The sequence below is a fragment of the Crocodylus siamensis genome, chromosome 3 (genome assembly GCF_052110815.1).
Source record: "Crocodylus siamensis isolate JL-2025a chromosome 3, ASM5211081v1, whole genome shotgun sequence".
Taxonomy (NCBI): Eukaryota; Metazoa; Chordata; order Crocodylia; family Crocodylidae; genus Crocodylus; species Crocodylus siamensis.
The window spans coordinates 88219529-88239001 of NC_143397.1; the positions used below are offsets into that span (position 1 = coordinate 88219529).

The 19473-nt window shown below is 44.9% G+C and overlaps 1 pseudogene; it reads left to right on the plus strand.

Moving 5' to 3' along the window:
- Window positions 1-599: 599 nt before the first annotated feature.
- Window positions 600-18705, plus strand: LOC149868510 (uncharacterized; annotated as a pseudogene).
- The last annotated feature ends 768 nt before the right edge of the window (window positions 18706-19473 follow it).

Here is a 19473-nt window from a genome sequence, read left to right on the forward strand (position 1 = left end):
AGGTCATGACATGAGCTTTAAACACTGCTAGCAACAGTTTTATGCCCAGGCCATGCCCATGCCATGCTGATTGGCTAGTGAGAATGTCGTCACTTGGTCAGCGACTGTGACTTCAGCTTTTGAAATTGGACTGTGGTAACTGTCGCCAGTCACTTCCATATCAAACATAACAGCTAAGAGATGATCAAGCAAACTTTGATGGATTTTTTTTTTAAAAGAGTGTTTCTGCAAAAAGGGACAATGAAGTTCTGAATGACAGAGAGGAGAACTGTGGAGAGGATGTACAATGCCAAGAAAATGCCAAAAAATTGAAAAAAAGCAACTTTCAATCACAAGACTTCCCATACATAATGTATGTAAATTAGATTTTTTCTATATTATGGCACTTGGGAGCCAGGAGCAGGGAGGAGAGGAGGGATCTAGGCACACGTGCATCTCACACACACACGTGTCCCCTTACCTGACCCAAGGAGGCGGCGGACGCAGCAGTGGGGCAGCATCAGCTGTTCCCCTTAAGTGGGACAGAGGGACCGGACACAGCTGAGCCAGAACCGGAGCCTGGATCCCTTTTAGGGAGCCGCACTCCCGAGCTGTGCTGCATGAATAGAGTGCGCCAACGGGCAGGCAGAAAAGGCCAGGAGGGAGACTCCTACTAGGGTAGGGCGAAGACACCACACTAAACTATAACTAAACAGCAACTCATACAATGGTGTCGACGCGGAGTGCTGCTAGGGCTCCTGCCTGAGGGGCACAGCCTACCTGGGGCTTGTCTGAGGCCTCCACCCAGACAAAGCCCATGGGGAACTGGCATCCCACCGCTTCCTGGCCTACGGGGGATGCCCAGCAAGGCCAGGGGGAGCAGGGATTGGGGGCCCCCACACCTGTTCTGCAGGCACCTGCCTTAGGGCTCTGGAGGTGCAGGTGAGAGAGCTCCAGGAGGAAGTTAGCAGGCTGAGGGGAATCAGGGAGGCAGAGGATGAAAGTGATGGTTACTTCCTTTCTCTGCAGGGCCATGCACCCAAGAAAGAAGCACCCCGGGAGGTGCCCTCCACTGCAGAGTGGCAGATGGTCACCTCCAGAACCAGGGTTGCTCACAGCAAAGCAGTACCAGTTCCTCCAGTCCAGGCCCTGGCAACACTGGAGGAGAAGGAAGGAGAAGAGGCAACTCCACACTCTCCATGCTCTGAAGAGGCCAAAGGAGCCAAGCAGTCCCGGAGGAGGAAGCGTTGATTGATAGTCATAGGCAACTCCATCCTGAGAGGGCCCCATCTGTCATCAGCACCCCTCAACACGTGAGATCTACTGCCTGCCCGGAGCAAAGATTCAGGATGTGACAGGGATGATCCAGGCCATGATCCAACCCACTGATTACTACCCCATGGTCCAAATCCACGTGGGTACTAAGGATGCAGCCAGGAGAAGTCCTGATCACCTGATGGCAGACTACCACGCTCTGGGAGGCATGTTGAAGGAGATAGGCGCACAGGTGGTATTCTCTTCTGTCCTACCAGTGAGCGGATGTGGAAGACGACATGAGACCCACATCACAGAGACCAACTGGCAGCTTCGTAAACGGTGTCTTGAGGTGGGCTTCAGCTTCCTAGACAATGACTTGCACATCACGACAAGAGACATGCTTGGGTGGGATTGGCCCCAAAGGTAAGAGTGTATTCTCTTCTAGGTTGGTGGATCTCCTCCGGCAGGCTTTAAAGTAGGCTTGTCAAGGGAAGAGGAAGATGAGGGCGGAGGAAGCCTTGGACCACTAAACCAAGCAGCACCCACAAGTTCAGCCCAGCTTAGATCGATGAGCAAAACAAACACCCAGGTAAGCAACACAGGCCAGGGCAATGCTGAGATTAGGGGGCCAGTGCACACATCTTCAGGAGGCCTCAAATGCCTCTACACAAATGCTCGTAGTATGGGAAACAAGCAGGAGGAACTTACCCTCCTGCTAGCTGACAGACATAGTGGGACTCAAAGAAACGTGGTGGGACCCAACGCATGACTGGGCTGTGAATATTAAGGGCTATAGGCTGTACAGGAGGAACAGGACAGGGAGGAAAGGGGGGTGGGTGGCGTTCTACATTAAGGAGAAATACACATCCTTATCAAGTAGCACAGGGTCAGAGGAGGGGCACACTGAAGGGCTCTGGGTTAGAATACAAGGCAGTTGAGGGGAAAGAGACTAACAATGGGGGTCTACTACAGACCACCCAACCAAGGGGAAGAGCTAGACCAGGAATTCTTAAGTCAGCTCACAGATGTAGTTAGGTCATGTGTGATCTGAACTTTCCAGACATCTGCTGGGAAGAGCAGTCAGCCTGGTCTGACAGCTCACGTAGGTTTTTAGCCAAAATGAAGGACCTCCATCTAACCTGCACAGCCCCACCAGGGGAGATGCCCTGTTGGACCTGGTGCTGGCCACGGGCGACAACCTGGTGAGGGGGCTGTGGGTGCTTGACCACCTGGGCGGCAGCGATCATTGCCTGCTGGAATTCACCATCTAGCACAAGGTGGCAAAGGCCTGCAGCAAGGCAGCAGCCCTAGATTTCAGGAGGGCAGAGTTCAATGATCTAAGGAGAATAGTGGAGGTGGCACTGAGGTCCCAGAGGGGAGTGGAGTCAAGTGGCCAAGAAGAGTGGTCACTTCTTAACGAGATGATCCTCCAAGCCCAAAGGGAGGTAATCCCAACACGGATCAAAGGGGGCAGGAGGGCGCAAAAGCCACCATGGCTCACAAAAGCATCTGGGAATGTCTCCTAGCTAAAAGGGAGCATACACCCAATGGAAAGGAGGGGCCATCATCAGGGAGGACTATACTGCGGTTGCTCTGGGATGCTGGTCAGGAAGGCCAAGGAAGAGATGGAACTGGGACTAGCTACCTGGATCAAGGACAACGAGAAGTCCTTTTTTAGATACATAGGGGGCAAAAAGAAGGTTCCGGGTAACGTGGGGCCCCTGGAAAACACGCTAGGAAATCTGGTTGTCACACCAGATGACAAAGCTAACCTATTTAACCTATTTTGACTTCTTTGCCTCCATTTTCCTGAGCAGGGATCAGATCAGCCCCCCCACCTGGGTCCCTCAGGCCCTAGGGAAGGCACACCTAGGCCAAGGATCAGTGAGGATCTATTCAGAGAATTTCTGGAGGGACTAGATGTATTTACATCAGCTGGTCCAGATAATCTCCACCCCAGAGTGCTGAGGGAATTAGCTGAGGTATTGCAGGACCCCTGGCATGGCTGTACGAGCACTTGTGATGCTCTGGTGTGGTGCCAGAGGACTGGAAGAGGGCCAACGTGGTTCCCATTTTCAAAAAAGGGAGGAAGGAGGACCCAGGAAACTATAGGCCAGTTAGTCTTACCTCAATTCTGCGCAAGCTTTTTGAGAGAATTATCCTGGCACATGTCCATGAGGGGCCAGCAGGGGAGGTTATGCTCAGGGGCAACCAACACGGGTTCATTAGAGGCAGGTCCTGTCAGACCAACCTGGTGGCCTTCTATGACCAGATCACCAAATCCTTACATGCAGAGATAGCAGTGGACGTAGTCTTTCTGGATTTCAGGAGGGCCTTCTGTCTCTCACCCCGTTCTCATTAAGAAACTGGGGGACTGTGGTGTCGACACCAACAAAGTCAAATGGGTTGCCAACTGGCTGGAGGGCCGTACCCAGAGAGTGGTGGTGGATGGGTCATTTTTGACCTGGAGGGATGTGGGCAGTGGGGTCCCCCAGGGCTCGGTCTTTGGGCCCACACTGTTCAACATCTTCATCAGCGACTTGGACGTGGGGGTAAAAAGCACTCTGTTCAAATTTGCTGATGACACTAAGATGTGGGGGTTTGTGGGCATGCTAGAAGGGAGGAACAGGCTGCAATCGGACCTAGACAGGTTACAAGGGTGGGCAGATGAGAATAGGATGGGATTCAACACCGACAAGTGCAAAGTGATGCACCTGGGGAGGAACAACCAGCACCATACCTACAGGTTGGAGAACTCCCTTCTTGTCAGTACAGAGGCAGAAAAGGATCTTGGAGTCATCATTGATGCCAAGATGCACATGGGCCAGCAGTGTGGGGATGCAGTCAGGAAGCTCAACCGCACCTTGTCATGCATCTCAAGCAGGTCCAAGGAGGTGATACTCCCCTCTATGCAACACTGGTCAGGCCGCAGCTAGAATACTGCGTCCAGTCCTGGGTGCTGCACTTCAAGAGGGATGTGGACAACATGGAGAGGGTCCAGAGGAGGGCCACTCGCATAATCAGGGGGCAGCAGGGCAGGCCCTATGAGGGGCTACGGGACCTGACCCTGTTCAGCCTCCACAAGAGAAGGCTGAGGGGGGATCTAGTGGCCTGTTAAAAACTAGTCAGAGGGGACCAGCAGGCACTGGGGGAGTCCTTGTTCCCCTGAGCACTACCAGGAGTGACTAGAAATAACGTTCACAAGCTGGGAGAGGGTAGATTCAAATTAGACATCAGGAGGCGCTACTTCACTGTCAGGGCAGCTAGGATCTGGAACCAACTTCCAAGCAAAGTGGTGCTGGCTTCTACCCTGGCGGTCTTAAGAGGAGGCTAGATGAACACCTTGCCGAAGGTCATTTGCCCCAGTACTCTTTCCTGCCATGGCAGGGGGTCAGACTTGATGATCTGCTCAGGTCCCTTCTGACCCTACAATCCATGAAACTATACCTGGTCCACCAAAATTCTTTGAGTCAGTTTGCCAGTCTGTGGTATAGAAAAAGTTTGGAACAGTGGATCTAATCCAACCCTCTGCTCACAGCAGAACCATCCCAGCCACGGCTTAGTCTTAAAAAACTTCAAGGATGGAGATTCCACAACCTCTCTGGGTAACCCATTCCAGTGTTTTACTATCCTCCTAGTGAGAGAGTTTTTCCTAATATCTAACCTAAACTTCCATTGCTGCAACTTGAAACCATTGTTCCTTGTTATCTACAACATATCTTTCACAGATAATTCCCATGATCCTTGTCTCTGAGATAAGGCACGACAGTTTGAAAAATGGCCATTAATATACCTTTACAAAGATCTTAACATCATTGCAAGTTTCCCTTGATTTATACAGGTTATTTATATGCAAATTCACTCTTATGCGATGAGCATATTTAGACCTATAATTCATTATATGCAAGGTAAATTTGCTCTTATGCGATCAGCATAGACGCCCCCCACCCAAGCAGGTAAGTCTGTGGGAAAAAGGGGAAGGGCCATGGCCCCACTCACCCCAGCTCTTGCTGCAGAGATACCAGGAGCGGCTGGGGCCAGCAGCCTGCAGCTGCTGGGCTACATCATGCTTCACCTGTCCCCCCCTGCATCTGGGCTCCATTTGTCCACACTCACCTCTGTTACTGGTTTGCACCATGCCCTGGTGCAGGCAGCTGGTGTTGCCTGCTCCCAAGGCCACTGCAGCCGGGGCTGGGGTGAGTGCTGTGCTCCATGCCATTCTGGGCTCTGCTTGTCCACAGTCACCCCAGCCCATGCTGGAACAGCCCTGGGAGCAGCTAACACCAGCTGCCTGCACCCAGGCATGATGCAGCCCAGTGGCTACAGGCAGTTGGCATTGACTGCTCCTGGGGCTGCTGCAGCAGGAACTGGGGTGAGTGGGGACAGGCAGAGGCCCAGGGAGTTTAGAGCAAGGTGCAGCCCAGTGGCTAGTCGCAGCTTGTGCCAGCCACTCCTGGGGAAGTATGGAGCTGGGGTGAATGCCACTGTTCCGTGTTTTGCTGACTTGTGCAGCCCTAGGAGCAGCATCCCTTCCCCCACCCCTTCCCTAGTTCCAGCCTCACTGCCTCCCTCACTGCCATGTGAACCTATCCCTATTTGTTACATTGTAAAGTGGGTTTAGGTGAATTTGATTTATGCACCGTTCTCCAGGAACGCATGTACTGCATGAATTGAGGGAAACCTGTATTAGGCACTGATGTCCCTGTAAGAGGCGCAGTCTTCTGCCTGTTTTCCCTACTTGTGCAATCAGAATATTTGTGGTGTGATAAAAGGGATCTGGTAGTAGCTGAGAACAAGCAGTAACCTTAAATATATTGCCTAACAATGAGTCAACTTTGGTGCTGATAGTTTTATAGAAGCTTATGCAAATGGCTATCAGGAGCTTAATTACTTTTTCTTGTTTAATGGCATCTCTTATTTTCTGGCTTTCTTGCAAAGTGTCTTGTTCTCATTTGTTTTCCACAGCTTGGAAAAGAATGCACAGTGGTATAAAAAGTAAGATCTTCTATCTCTGAAGCTGCTAAAATTCCCTTTGCTCACATTTCTTTGAGTTTTTTTGAAGGACTATCTTCCTGTTGCCTTCCTAATCTATTGTTAGGTGGTTTCCTTCCACAAAAAAATAAGTTTGCCTTTCAGAAAAAATGTTAATGCCTGGATGATACTGCTAGAACAGAATAACTCAGCAAACTTATGTATTTAATACAGCCTTCTTACAACAACAAAAAGCTCTCCATATTTACAGTTGAATACACAGGACCAGGAATGAAGATGCTGTTCTTAATCACCCAACGGGAAGGAAGAGGCTGTTCTTAGTTACCCAACAGCAATTCACTGCTGCTTAAGTAACCTAATTCTTATGAGACTGTAACTAGAGAAGGCAGTGCTGATTTAAGCCTCAATTCAGCAGAGCACTTAAGCAGCTGCTTAACTTTTTATGTGGCATCCCAATTACCTTTTTGAGATCTTATCCTACGGTTGGCAGTAGAGAAGGAGCAAATATGTGTTCTTTTCTTGTCCTTGTGGACTAGACAAACAAACTAGGCAAGTAAGGCCAAACATGGCATTTTATGTGGAAGGTACACTGGGGGTTGCAAAACATCTTGCTGCTAGTTTATGCTATGCTATGCAGTCTGTAATTACTAAACAATGTCTCTGGCGTAAAATAGAGCATGATACTGATGTCACTCACATCCTAAATGGTCAATAAACTTTTCAGTATGAAAGCTAATCACAGTGGTATGGTATGAAAAGGAAGGGACAAAAGGGATAAGATAGCAAGTAGATATAAGTGATGGAAAGCAATGGAAAAATCAGGCGTCCTACTGGTCATTTATTTGGAACATTGTCATTGACAGATAAAACAGAACAGTAAATGCCTCAAATATTATGCTCCTTCATAGGCTTTTTTTTTTTTAAAGAAGTGATCCCTCTTCTTGTCAACAAATGAGAGGATTATGGAGACACCTTAGTCTCTTTTCTCTGAGACCAGTGATTCATAAAGAGCTATCTGGGGATATGCTCTGAATTGATATTTAAGACCACTCAACATGACAAGAACTAAAAAAATCCACCAAAAACAAAGGACAATTTGTAATTGGCTTGTTCTGAGCTCCCTGCTGTTATCTTCTCATCAAGTAGACTAGTTCACACTGGCAGTTGCCTGGCTCATTTCCTTAAATCTCATTCTGTGACTGGGCAGCCCTACAGAGGACTTTTAACCCTATTCTTGCCAAAATATTCCCTATTCTGCCTCCCCTGTCACAGTATAATAGCACTAACCTATAACAGTGTCTATATAATTAGGTAAAAATATACCTTTTTGAGCAGCCCTTGAACAAACCTGTGGGATAGGCTGCTTGCTTGTTTGAGCTGTTTTAGAATGAATTTGTCCTACTGGGTAGGTTTCATTTTTCTTTAAAATTCACTATTACATTGATCATTATTCAGTTATACCAAATAGATTTAAATGAATACTTAGCTCCCAGAACTACCATCACTGCAGTCACTATCAAGAGGAACATTATGACCACTATCTGAAGTGTAATGGATGAAAAAGGAAGGTTGGTTAGGGTTCTGGCAGCGAAGGATATTCACTTATTAACCTGATAATTTTTCTTTCCCTGAATTGATGATCCCATTTTACTTGTTTTCAGTCCCCCCCGAAATAAACTTCATTCCTTTATTCTTTTAACTGGGTGTTCTCAAGGGTATACTAAAAGAGTTCTTTAAGACCTGGTGGCACTTGATACATACATAATCTCATGAAAGTTGGAGACAATATACAGAAAACACCATGAATTGATGACCATCGAACAGGTTATGTCACAAACAGGGTCAGTATTATCCCAGCTGAAAGACCTGATCACTCCTTATATACAAGGCAAGTGCCATCTAGTGGAATAGGGATTAACACTAGAAATGGGACTGTGCAAGTGCATACCAAAACCTAACCAAGTTGGTATGTGCCCTATAGCTATGACATTTTATAAGTGCACAGTTTTTTTATATGCACAAAAATACTCTGAATAGAGAGAGTTGGAGTTGGAAGTCTTATACTAAACAGTGACAATTATTTTTAACTATCACTTTAACCACATTTAAAGGTTTATAGAACAAAGGAAAATTAAGAAACAGACATTTAAAAAACAAAAAAACCCACAGAAAACCAACAGCTCCACCTGTCAGCTGGAGCAGGGCACCGCTTAGCCCCAGCTACCCCAGCTCCCACACAGCGTGCAATGCCCTGCCGAGCCGTGCTGCACCTGTGCCATGGGACAACTGCAGTGTGGGTGCCAGGTGGGGGGGCATGCCTGCTGCCTCCCACTGTATGGGGGGGACTCTCCCCTGACCTCCAGAGGCCCTAATGTTGCTGCTACAGCTGGGGAGTACGGGGATTTTTGTTTAAGTGCAGGGAGGCCGGGGGATAGGGCCAGGCAGGGCAGCCATGGGGGCTTCTCCCATGGCTCCCCCGACCTGGGGAGAGGCAGGCACAGCCAGAGGAGCTGTGGGAAAACCCGTAGCTGCTCGGCTGTGCCTGCCTCTCCCTGGCCAATCCGAATCTCTGCATCAGCACCAAAACAGTGTTGAAACTCCGAAACAGATTTGGCCGAATCAAAATGGAACAGTGATCCAAAACACCAAAATGAATCACTGTCCCTCCAAAATGGCCAAATCCAAAACAGAAACCAAACATAGCTGTTTCACACAGCCCGAGTAATTAGCTCCACAGTAATTGTATAAGCATCTACATGTATGGCCCTGTGACAGGAGTAATGCTATCGGAGCCTTTTTGAGAATGACTCCGCCCTCCTGTAATGGGCCAACTGCCTGCTTACTCACCTGCCACGCCTTGGTCTTAATTAATTGATTGGTGTAGTCAGTGGGAGGCTGCCCATTTTATGCGCCCCGGTGCCAGGGGGCGCTACCTGAGGCTCCTTTCCTCCCCTACACTGCAGCTCAAACCTCTCAGATGGAATTGATCTGGTTTGGCCTAGGCCCTGTTATGCTTTGGCCCTCTCCTTTCCTTCCAGGGCCCCTCACTACCGCTCCACTTCTCACTCTGGGACTTCTCGCTGCCCCCCTTCTCACTCTAGGGCTTCTCACTACCCCCCTTCTTGCTCTGGGGCTGGGGTCAATGCATCCCCCCAAACCACTGCACTGTTTCTGATGCCAGGGTCCCCACGCTACTGTGGAGCTCCTATGAGGCCTCCTCCAACCCCTAATAGCCTCACCCAGTCCTCCGGTCAAAACAGTAAACACAAAAATGCAAAGCCCCTAGGCTATAACATAAAACCAAACCATCCAGTCAAAACAATGTTCTATCCCTACTGGGAAAGTACTCCAACTCCTGGCAGCAACCAGGGGATGCTCATGCAGTCAATCTTCTCCTTTCCCTCTGCACTGGCCAAGCTCTCCCCTCCTTAGCCGCCAGAGGGGAACTGCCTTCCTGGCCTCATGTCTGGGATTAAGAAGGGCCAAGCCCTGCCACTTCCTGTCAGCTGGTTCCCTTGGTTGCCCTAGCAACCAGCACCTGTGCTGCCCTGGTGATTGGCAGTTGAGCCTCCCCCTTCTCACCACTAGGGGTTCTCTCCCGAGCCATCCCTGCTTCCAGGCGCAGGGCACCTGAGTGCTATGCGACAGGCCCCATTAGGCCGTAGTAAATGAATACACTCCACTGTAGGATTGTACTTGCACATGCAAGAGATTCCTTGTTAAGAGTTGACAGGCTAGAGCAGATCCAGAGGACAGAAAACTCCATTTGCCAGGAGCAAGGACACAAAGACCTGAGGCTTTGGTGGAGACACAAAGAAGAATCCAGTGATCAACCCTCACATCAAAAGACATGACATTGCCAGGCTCCCATTGGAATATATGAAGGATGACAACACCAGCATGGGGAAGGTACTCAAAGATGTGAAGACTCAAATTTCACTGGAATTCAGATCTCGACAGACTGAGGGTGAAGGCATGGCAACATTGTAAGTATTAACCCATGGCTCAAGGATTGGTGCTGTGAAGAAGATTTTCAGAAGTTTGATCATTAAGAGGCAATCATGGAAATAATAACTGATTTAACTTTATCCTTATGGTGTTAACCCTCCAGGGTTGACACTGGTATAAGAGCTAATCTCCATACCCATTTTTAATATGCAGATAATCATATCTGGTAAACAAGAATATGATAGGGGATAAAAAACAAAAGAAAGTAGGAGGATGGGCAACAAGAGAAAGAAAATAATATTGGTAGAAGAAATAGTCATTAAATTAGTGGAATTTGGCTATAATCATGTCTGAGAAATAACTGAAATGTTTGAAATGAATGCCTGGACATTATTGTTCAAAGGTGCCTGGACAACTGAATGGAAGTAGAATTTTTAGTGTGGGTTATAACATTTAATATAAAAGGATGACAGAAACATGGTGCTATGGCTGTCATGTCTGAAATGCAGGTATAAAAGGGTATGAATTGTTTTGAAAAGATAGAAATAAAGGCAAGTAAGGTGGCTGGCAAAGAACAGCATGTCAGTGATGTCACAGATTGTAAATAAAATAAAAATGGATGGCATGGAAAAATGGAACTGGTTTAGGTAAAAATGACTTTGCAAAAAGATGGTATGAGAGACTTTTTTTTAGTATTAGTTTCAAGGGTCTCCTTGGATTTGGACAGGAAAATGTCTGTAGCATTATCAAAAAAAGAATTTTCACTAGAAATTGTGTCGTCATAAGAGATTTTAATTATCAAAATATAGAGATCAAATATTACTAATAATGATAGGACCCAGTCCTTTTTAGATGTGATAGTGGTCAGTATTCTTTCCCAAATAGTCCCTGAACAAACAGACAATTATAAAGTTTTAGACTTGGGTTTTGTTAAGTAACGAAGACATAGAAGAGTGGGTCATAGAGAATAACTTTGGATCAACTAATCATGAGTTCAGCTTCACATAAATGGAAAGATAAACAAAGACACGTCTGTAGCTAAGGATTTCAATTTCAAAAGGGCAAACTTTGAGAAATTCAAGTGCACTGAAGAGCTTGAGGACTCAAATGTGGAAAGGGCTTAGAAGTTCTTTAAACTTCCCAAAACTTGCACCTCAAGAATGGAGAAAACTTAAAGAGAAGGGCTCCCAACCTGAATAGATGAATAAGAACTTCAAAAAGGATATTAGGAATAAATCCTTCCTAATGGAGGAATGGAAATAGGGACTCATTAACCAAGAAAGCTATATCTTAGAGGTCAGGAAGTATAGGAATAAAAGATGTGAATTGCTAAGAGTCAAGACAACTTTTAGCTCACAACGGAAACTGGAAAACTGGCACTTTAGAGACTAAGACACTCACAAAGGCACAAGCTTTTGTAGGCAACAACCTATTTTGTCAGATGCTATGAATGGACTTGCATAAAGCAGGGGTACTAAATAGAAAGGATGAGGTATTTAAGTACAAAGGATAGAGAAAGGATGGGGGGGAGGAAGGGAGGGGAGAGGCAGAGGTGCGTTGGAGAAATCAAAAAGGTGTAAACAAAACAGTTAACTCCCCAAGGAACATAAGGGTTATAAAAAGCTAATCCAGGTAATGGGGTAAAAATCCAGAATCTTTGTTGACACCATTCTTAAAAAAATCCAGTCTGTGGATGATTTTTGTTCTCAATTTCACATTCAATCATATTAAATTTAAAAATATGTGTTGATAAATAAGAGTTTGGGAACCAACTTGCATCTGGAGCCAACGGAAATGAAAGAAAAGAGGAAAAAATATTATATTTAAAACTCTCATGAACTATTTTATGTGGGGGAGGGGTTGCATCTTTTTTGTTTTTATCTATTAAGGACATCTCATTCCAGTTCTAAGTTTTTGCACATTTAAAACCCTAAGGTTGCTTCTACAATTTCAGGGCTACATCTCTTATTCAGCTTAACTGTTTATAGTTTCATAGTTTCTAGGGTTGGAAGGGACCTGAGCAGATCATCTAGTCCGACCTGCGGCAGGAAAGAGTACTGGAGTAAAACGACTCCAGCAAGGTGTTCATCTAACCTCCTCTTAAAAACCCCCAGGGTAGGGGCCAGCACCACTTCTCTTGGAAGTTGGTTCCAGATCCTAGCCACCCTGACCGTGAAGTAGCGCCTCCTGATAGCTAGCCTAAATCTACCCTCTGTCAGCTTGTGACCATTATTCCTGGTCACTCCTGGCAGTGCTCAGGGGAACAGGGACTTCCCCAGTGCCTGCTGATCCCCCCTGACTAGTTTGTAACAGGCCACTAGATCCCCCCTCAGCCTTCTCTTGTGGAGGCTGAACAGGTTCAGGTCCCATAGCCTTCCCTTATAAGGCCTGCCCTGCTGCCCCCGATCATGTGAGTGGCCCTCCTCTGGACCCTCTCCATGTCGTCCACATCCCTCTTGAAGTGCGGCGCCCAGAACTGGATGCAGTACTCCAGCTGTGGTCTGACCAGAGTCGCATAGAGGGGGAGGATCACCTCTTTGGACCTGCTCGAGATGCATCAGTGGATGCATGACAAGGTACGGTTGGCCTTCCTGACTGCTTCCCCACACTGCCGGCCCATGTTCATCTAGGCATCAATGACGACTCCAAGATCCTTTTCTGCCTCTGTACTGACAAGAAGGGAGTTCCTCAACCTGTAGGTATGGTGCTGGTTGTTCCTCCCCAGGTGCATCACTTTGTACTTGTCAGTGTTGAGGGTTGAGTGCTTAGTGTTGCTAAAAAGCTGTCTTTTATAAACAAGTTAATTTAAATGTAAAACCTATCTTAAAACCTTTTAAGGGCAACAAAATATAACATGTAAACCTAATCTGACATCTTTTTTTGGTAAGATAACTGGTTTTCTAGGCAAGGTGAAAGGCTGCAGCTGATCTATCTTGATTTCAGCAAAGCATTTGATACAGTGTGATGTGGGAAATGATTAGTTAAAGTTGGAGACATTGGGACAGTAGAACTGTAAGGTAGATAAGGAATTGCCTGAAGGGGAAACAAAACCAGGCGGCATTAAAAGGGAAAGTGTGAGGCTTGGGAAAGGCTAGTATGGAGTTTCTTAAAGATTGATTATGGGACTGATCTTACTTAATATTTTTAAATACTTTCATTAATGAGGTTGCCACAAAAAGTAAAATTATGCTAATGAAATTTCCTGATGACATAAAGACATATAAGCCTTATTTATCTTGCTCATGTGAGTACTCTTGTTGTGACATCATCTACCTGAGCAAGGAGAGCAGGAACTGGTTTATAATCTCTCTTCCTAATCCTTGTCAGTGTATCTGATATTATATCTGTGTATATGTGCATGGGTGTAAGATAAACACAAAATATGAATCAAGCATCATATATCTTAACTTCTACTACTGTTTTCTAACTTCTTCAAAAAGCCAACAGAAAATGCAGATTGTGAAAATGTCCATGGGTAAATGAGTCAGGGAGCTCACTCTTGACCTGAATCTTTCTTAGTGAAGTTATCAAGCATATAATTCATATTATACTGTTTAACCAAACATAGAAACAGGTAGCAGTAATTTTATAGCCAGTTTCTAACAACTTAAAGCATGTATTATATTTACAAAGGGACTCTTCATCCAGACAAACTTTCAAAAGAGAATTTGTAAAGCAAGTATTATTCAATGGAAAAAGAAATCCATTAAAGTGATGCAAAGAAAAATGCAAATCATGTTCTCTCAATATCTGGACCAGATAGGATGCCAGTTATTGATTTAGTCTAGGATACATGAATACTAAATCTTCTTCTGTATTCCGGCACAATACATCTTCTGGAACTGTACTTCTGATGATTTAGTTTCTTTATTAAAAATAAGCACCCCATTTAAAAATAGCAGCCCTTCTTTCATGCATCAATGTTTTATTTTTCTATTGGGGGAAATCTTTGGCTTCAATGAAAGTTTGAACTGAATAAGGATTGTCCATTATATTTACTATATTTTGCACTGGCATTCTTGAAGAATTGAAGTATTGGTTCTTCTTTTCCCTGCTTGGTAAGACCTGAAGGCTGATCCAAATGTAGTCTTCTAATTTTCTCTACTACCTCTCTTACTTGCTCTATGGTACAATAGTTTGAAGAAAAAAGATAAAATATGATCTCTCTCTCTCACTCTGATGGGAAATAGAAAAAGGACAACGACTGAAAATGTTTGCTTACTGTAGCCAGTTAGGGGAACACAACTGCTAGTCTTGGTCCTACAAACAACAGCTCATCTATTATATATATCAATATATTATGTTTCCTTTAGGATGGCTATAAACAAATACTTTTTGTGAAGTACAAGGTCAAAAACACCCTATAATAAACATAGCATAATTGGATAGATATTCCAAACAACCGGGTGGAATGACCCTCATGCATGAGGTTATAATATCTCCATATAGTTTAGTACTGAAAAATTGCAGAATGGAATAGTTTTCCTTAACAGTGCAGACTGATGAGTTCTTAGCACCAACAGCAGTGTTCAAAGATAATATAAGAGTGAGCAGTATACAAAAAAGCAATAACTTGATGATTCCAAATTTCTCTAAATTGAAGTCACTTAGACGATCTGCACAACTTACTGATAAGCCTGCACAGGTTCTCTCCTATTATGAGAGAGCCAGCATTCCAGTCAAAGATAGGAGGAATTCATTGACTTCAAATTATATCCTTGAATATTTCTGAAGTCAGGGTCTCTATTAGATTAGATTGATCTCCTAGTCTAACCCTGATTAATTCACATTAGATTCCCAATAGTGATGTGTCAATAAAGTTAAATGACTCAAGGCAGCCCAATATACTTTTCAGAGATAACCAACATCTCAGTTACATGACTAATACCTGTAGTGACTTCAGTTGCTTGAGTGAGGTGAACAGATTTGAATTAAAACTGAATATAGTTTATATCTTAGTAACCTGAATAACTACAGCACCTTTGTCTCTTTTTCTAGTTTCTGTTTATCACACATCATAGTAACATTTTAGATTATTAACATAGTGATAATTTAAATCTGTTTATTTTGTTGATTTCCATGTTTCTTTCATAATTGATTTCTGTCTCTGCTTAGACAATGAAATCAAAGTGGTAATTTGTACTTTCGCTTACACAAATTTTATATTGTTTCCAGTATTATCAGCACTGAGTGTTCAAAATCATGAGTCAGCCTTGAAAAAACTATGAACGCTGTTTTTAAAGAATGACATTTTAAAAAATATTTATTTTATTTGTTCTCTGATTTTAGTGTGCACAGGGGTCACATATTCAACCTTTTCTCTGCAGCCCAGCCAGGAAGGATAGCAACTTTTCATTAAAAATACTAAGGAGCTGGAGTTTTAAAGCAAACACCAAATAACACAACATTTGCAAATAAATTACAAGAATTGGCAACTATGAATAATGCTTTTGGAGAATCTCATAAATGAATATAACAATTTGGTTGTAAATCCTCTACCAGAATGCCTATTTATGCTTATTTATATACTAGAATTTTAAAAATTATATAAATATTTAAATTCCTCTCAGGTTTTGTAAAAGCTGTATTCAATCTGACAAATACTGTACAAGTTACCCTCACTTTATGCAGGTTCTATTTATGTAAATTCGTTCTTATGCGATGACCCTTTATATACCTGAAATTCATTATATGCAAGGTAAATTCAGCCTTATGCAATCAGCATAGGCGTGGTGCCCCTCCCCCAAGCAGGTAAATCTGTAAGGGGAGGGGAGAGGAAAGGGTTGAGGCAAAGGGAAAGGGCTGTCAGGCCAGGGCCCCACTGACCCCGGCCCCTGCTGCAGCAGCCATAGGAGCGGCCAAAGCCAGCTGCCAGCAGCTGCTGGGTTCCGCTGTGCCCTGAACCCCCTGGGGCTCTGCTTCCCTTGGGGCATGATGCCCCGAACCCCCTGGCGTAGCATAGCCCAGTGGCTGCAAGCTGGAAGCATCCGCCATTACAGGGTCTGCAGCAGGGGTTGGTGGCAACTTACAGCAGGATGAGAGCAGGCTGGGGTTGGCGGCTGCTGCAGACCGGGGCCGCACCGGAGCTCTTCCTGGTGCTCAAGGTGGGCTGCAGTGATGGGAGGCGGGCTGCTGCCAACCCTAAATTCACTGTAGCCCCCACCCCCAGCGCCACTGCCAAGCTCCAGCCTGCAGCGGCTGCCAGCCCCAGCCTGCTCTCAGCCCACTGCAGGTCCTCTCTTGGCTTGCTCTCGGCCCACTGCAGGCTGCCACCTGCCCCTTGCTGCAGCCCTGGGAGTGGTGGACGCTGCCGGCTTGCAGCCTCTGGGCTTGTACCAAAACCTCCATTTTTAAAAAAAATTTTAAAATGCATTCCCTCCCCTTCCCCAACCATTTCTGACTTTTTTTCTCCCTCTCTATTCCCTATAGATAAGTATAAGTAAGCTAAGATGTAGGATAAGATTTAACATTTTATTTTAGGTAGTAAGTTTTATTTTTCTCTCCCCTCTTTGCAAATAAGTGCCTTGTTATTTTGATATAGATATCCACTGTTCTTTAAGTGATAATTATAATGTTTGTATTGATTTTTTACTGCATTTATATTGTGTAATTACTGTTTAGGCCTATATATGTAAGTTAGCATAAGTCATGTCAAGTTTCCATCTTGTAATGTCAAACCTCCATCTTGTCTATTCCCGGTTATGTAACCCATGACTCATACTACCCCTCCTGTGTAACTTGGTTCCTGAATGAATGGGGATGAATGAGGGTGCTTGAGAGACAATGGCAGTAGGTCTAAAAATAGCTCCCTCTGAATAAACATCAATGCCAATACCTGGACCAACAACCCAGCCCTTGAAACCACCCTCAACATTCAGGAAAAAAAAGATGAGGCAACCCACCTTTATGCCAAGGCTGCACATGCTCAGTAAGAACACCTGAAGCCCTCTGGAACAGGACTGACACAGCCTGAACAGGCCCTCCCCATAGGAGATCAGAGGTAGTTTGCCCCATAAAAAGGGGTAGTGAAGACTGACTCTTCGGGACACCCTCTCCTTCTGGACCAGCACCATGCCACACCGCCTATCCACCCAGAGGCCCTGCCAGTGACCTCCCTCTGGACAACACCTGCTGGACAAGGACCCCTTTCCAGCCTGGATAGGTAACGATCACCTCCCACCCCTTCTTCAACCAAGGACTTGGACTCTGTTTCTCTTCCCTACCTGGACTCCAACCCTTCTACTGAGTTTCTTTCTCCTGCTGCCATTATGAGCGTGTGTGGGAACCAATAACTTCATGGGGCTGTGTAGTGTGTTGTCTGTTTAATAAACTCGTTATTTTGAAACTCCGAGTTAGGTTTTTGTCTGTTTCCTGTTTCCTCCTTGCCACCACTTATCTGCCCTCCCCCCCAATATCTCAGCTGTCTGCCTTAGTTTTCAGCCCCAATCTTCCTTAAGTAACTCCAAGCCTCAGTTCCTCAGTCAGCTTCTCTAGTCTACCGGTTCTAATCCCAGTTCTAGTAACTTTCACTCCCTACACTTTAACACTCTCTCTCTCTTTCTCTCTCACCTTAACCTTCCCCCAAGTATCCCAAATACTCCAAGCACACACACACCTACCATACCATCCAAGTTAGGAACTTACCTATGTGTAGGTAAGTTGCATGTGTGTGAACTGGTGTGTGTGTGTGTGTGTGTGTGTGTATATATGTCATTGTGTGAATGATATATGAATTAGTAATCTGTGTATGTGTACTGATTGTGTGGGTATAGACAATTGATTTTTGTCTAACTTTTGAAGTGTATAGCGTATGTACTTGAATTGGTGATAGGTATGCATGTGCCTAGGCTGGTTTGGATGTGTATGTGCCTGAGTTGGTAGTGTGTGTGTATATGCACCTACTTGATTTGTGTGTTTGTATATGTGCAATTGCATCACACCCTCCTGTCTAACAGCACAATATTGAGATCCTGAGAGTTGACTTGACCCCACAGGGCAACAGACTGTGCCATGCTGGAGGGTTCGGAGCAGAGCCCTGTGGAGTTCAGGACATGGTGCAACCCAGTTGCTGCAGGCAGCTGGCACTGGCTGCTCTCAGGGGCTGTGGTGAGTGAGGAGAAGTGGAGCAGTGGGATGAGTGGGGAGACATGGGGTGAATGGGGCTGCCACCCGCCCCAAGGACTGGGAAAAGCCCGGTGCCACCTCTGCTGCAGCACCTGCCTGGTTGCGACACTGAGCTGCCCCATGCACCTCTCCCCACCTCTTCCCTAGCCCCAGCCTCCCTCTCTCATTGCCATGGGAACACATCCCTATCTGTTCCACTGGGTTCATTTTATGCAAATTTGATTTATGCGTCATTCTCTGAAAACACATCTATTGCATAAATCGAGGGAAACCTGTACAACCCACAAAAATAGTCAAATTATAAAGCAAAAACCCTTTCTTACTTAAGATTTTGCTTTTTATTTGTTTTTTATTTAACTTGCAGATTCTTGTACCATGCCCACCATTGTGGTACAAGTGCCCTGAAAATGACAAGATTTGAAAATGGACTTGAGAGAATAAGAAAATGATCCAGCAAACTTTTGAAAAGTTAGTATTAAAAAAAATCTTCATTTTTTAGACGAAGTTTTTTATTTCTAAATGTACCCTGGAACTATTCCTTAGAGTCTGTATCAGATTTACTCTAATTCTGTTTAGAGTAGGTGTTTGCATAATAGATATACTTTGTAATACTTAAAGAGGTCTTGCACAGAAAGAGTGTCTAGAAACTTGACAAAGACTCCCACATTGTTACTCTAAACTCAACCACAGTAGGACAGGAAAGTTCAAAGTTACAACTTTGCATTTCTGCCAAAATACATGAGCGCCCAATCATACTGACCTGAATCAGTTAAATCCCACTGTGATGATGGAGTTTAGGCTGCAAGAAAAGTTCATATTGGGCTGACTGTGCAGTACCACCCTAGAATGCAATGTGCAGTATCTATTTTGAATTCACCAGGGCTAGGAATTTATAGCAAGTACTGCTTTTGGGAACAGTCTTAGCAGCTGAAAAACGGCAGTATAAAGTAGCCTCCCAGTAACTTTTTAGCTACTTTGATAATGTGAGCAGATAATAAAAATAGTATCTTGCTTGCTCACCGAAGTAGTTTCTGAATCAACCATTTCAAGTATAGTAAATAGCAATAAGGTCAAATATCATAATTAACAAAGACTAAAAAACAGTGGAATTACGTTTAAAATATGAAGTGAAGAAAACACAGCAAAACAGCTCAGTCAAAATGGATCACATAT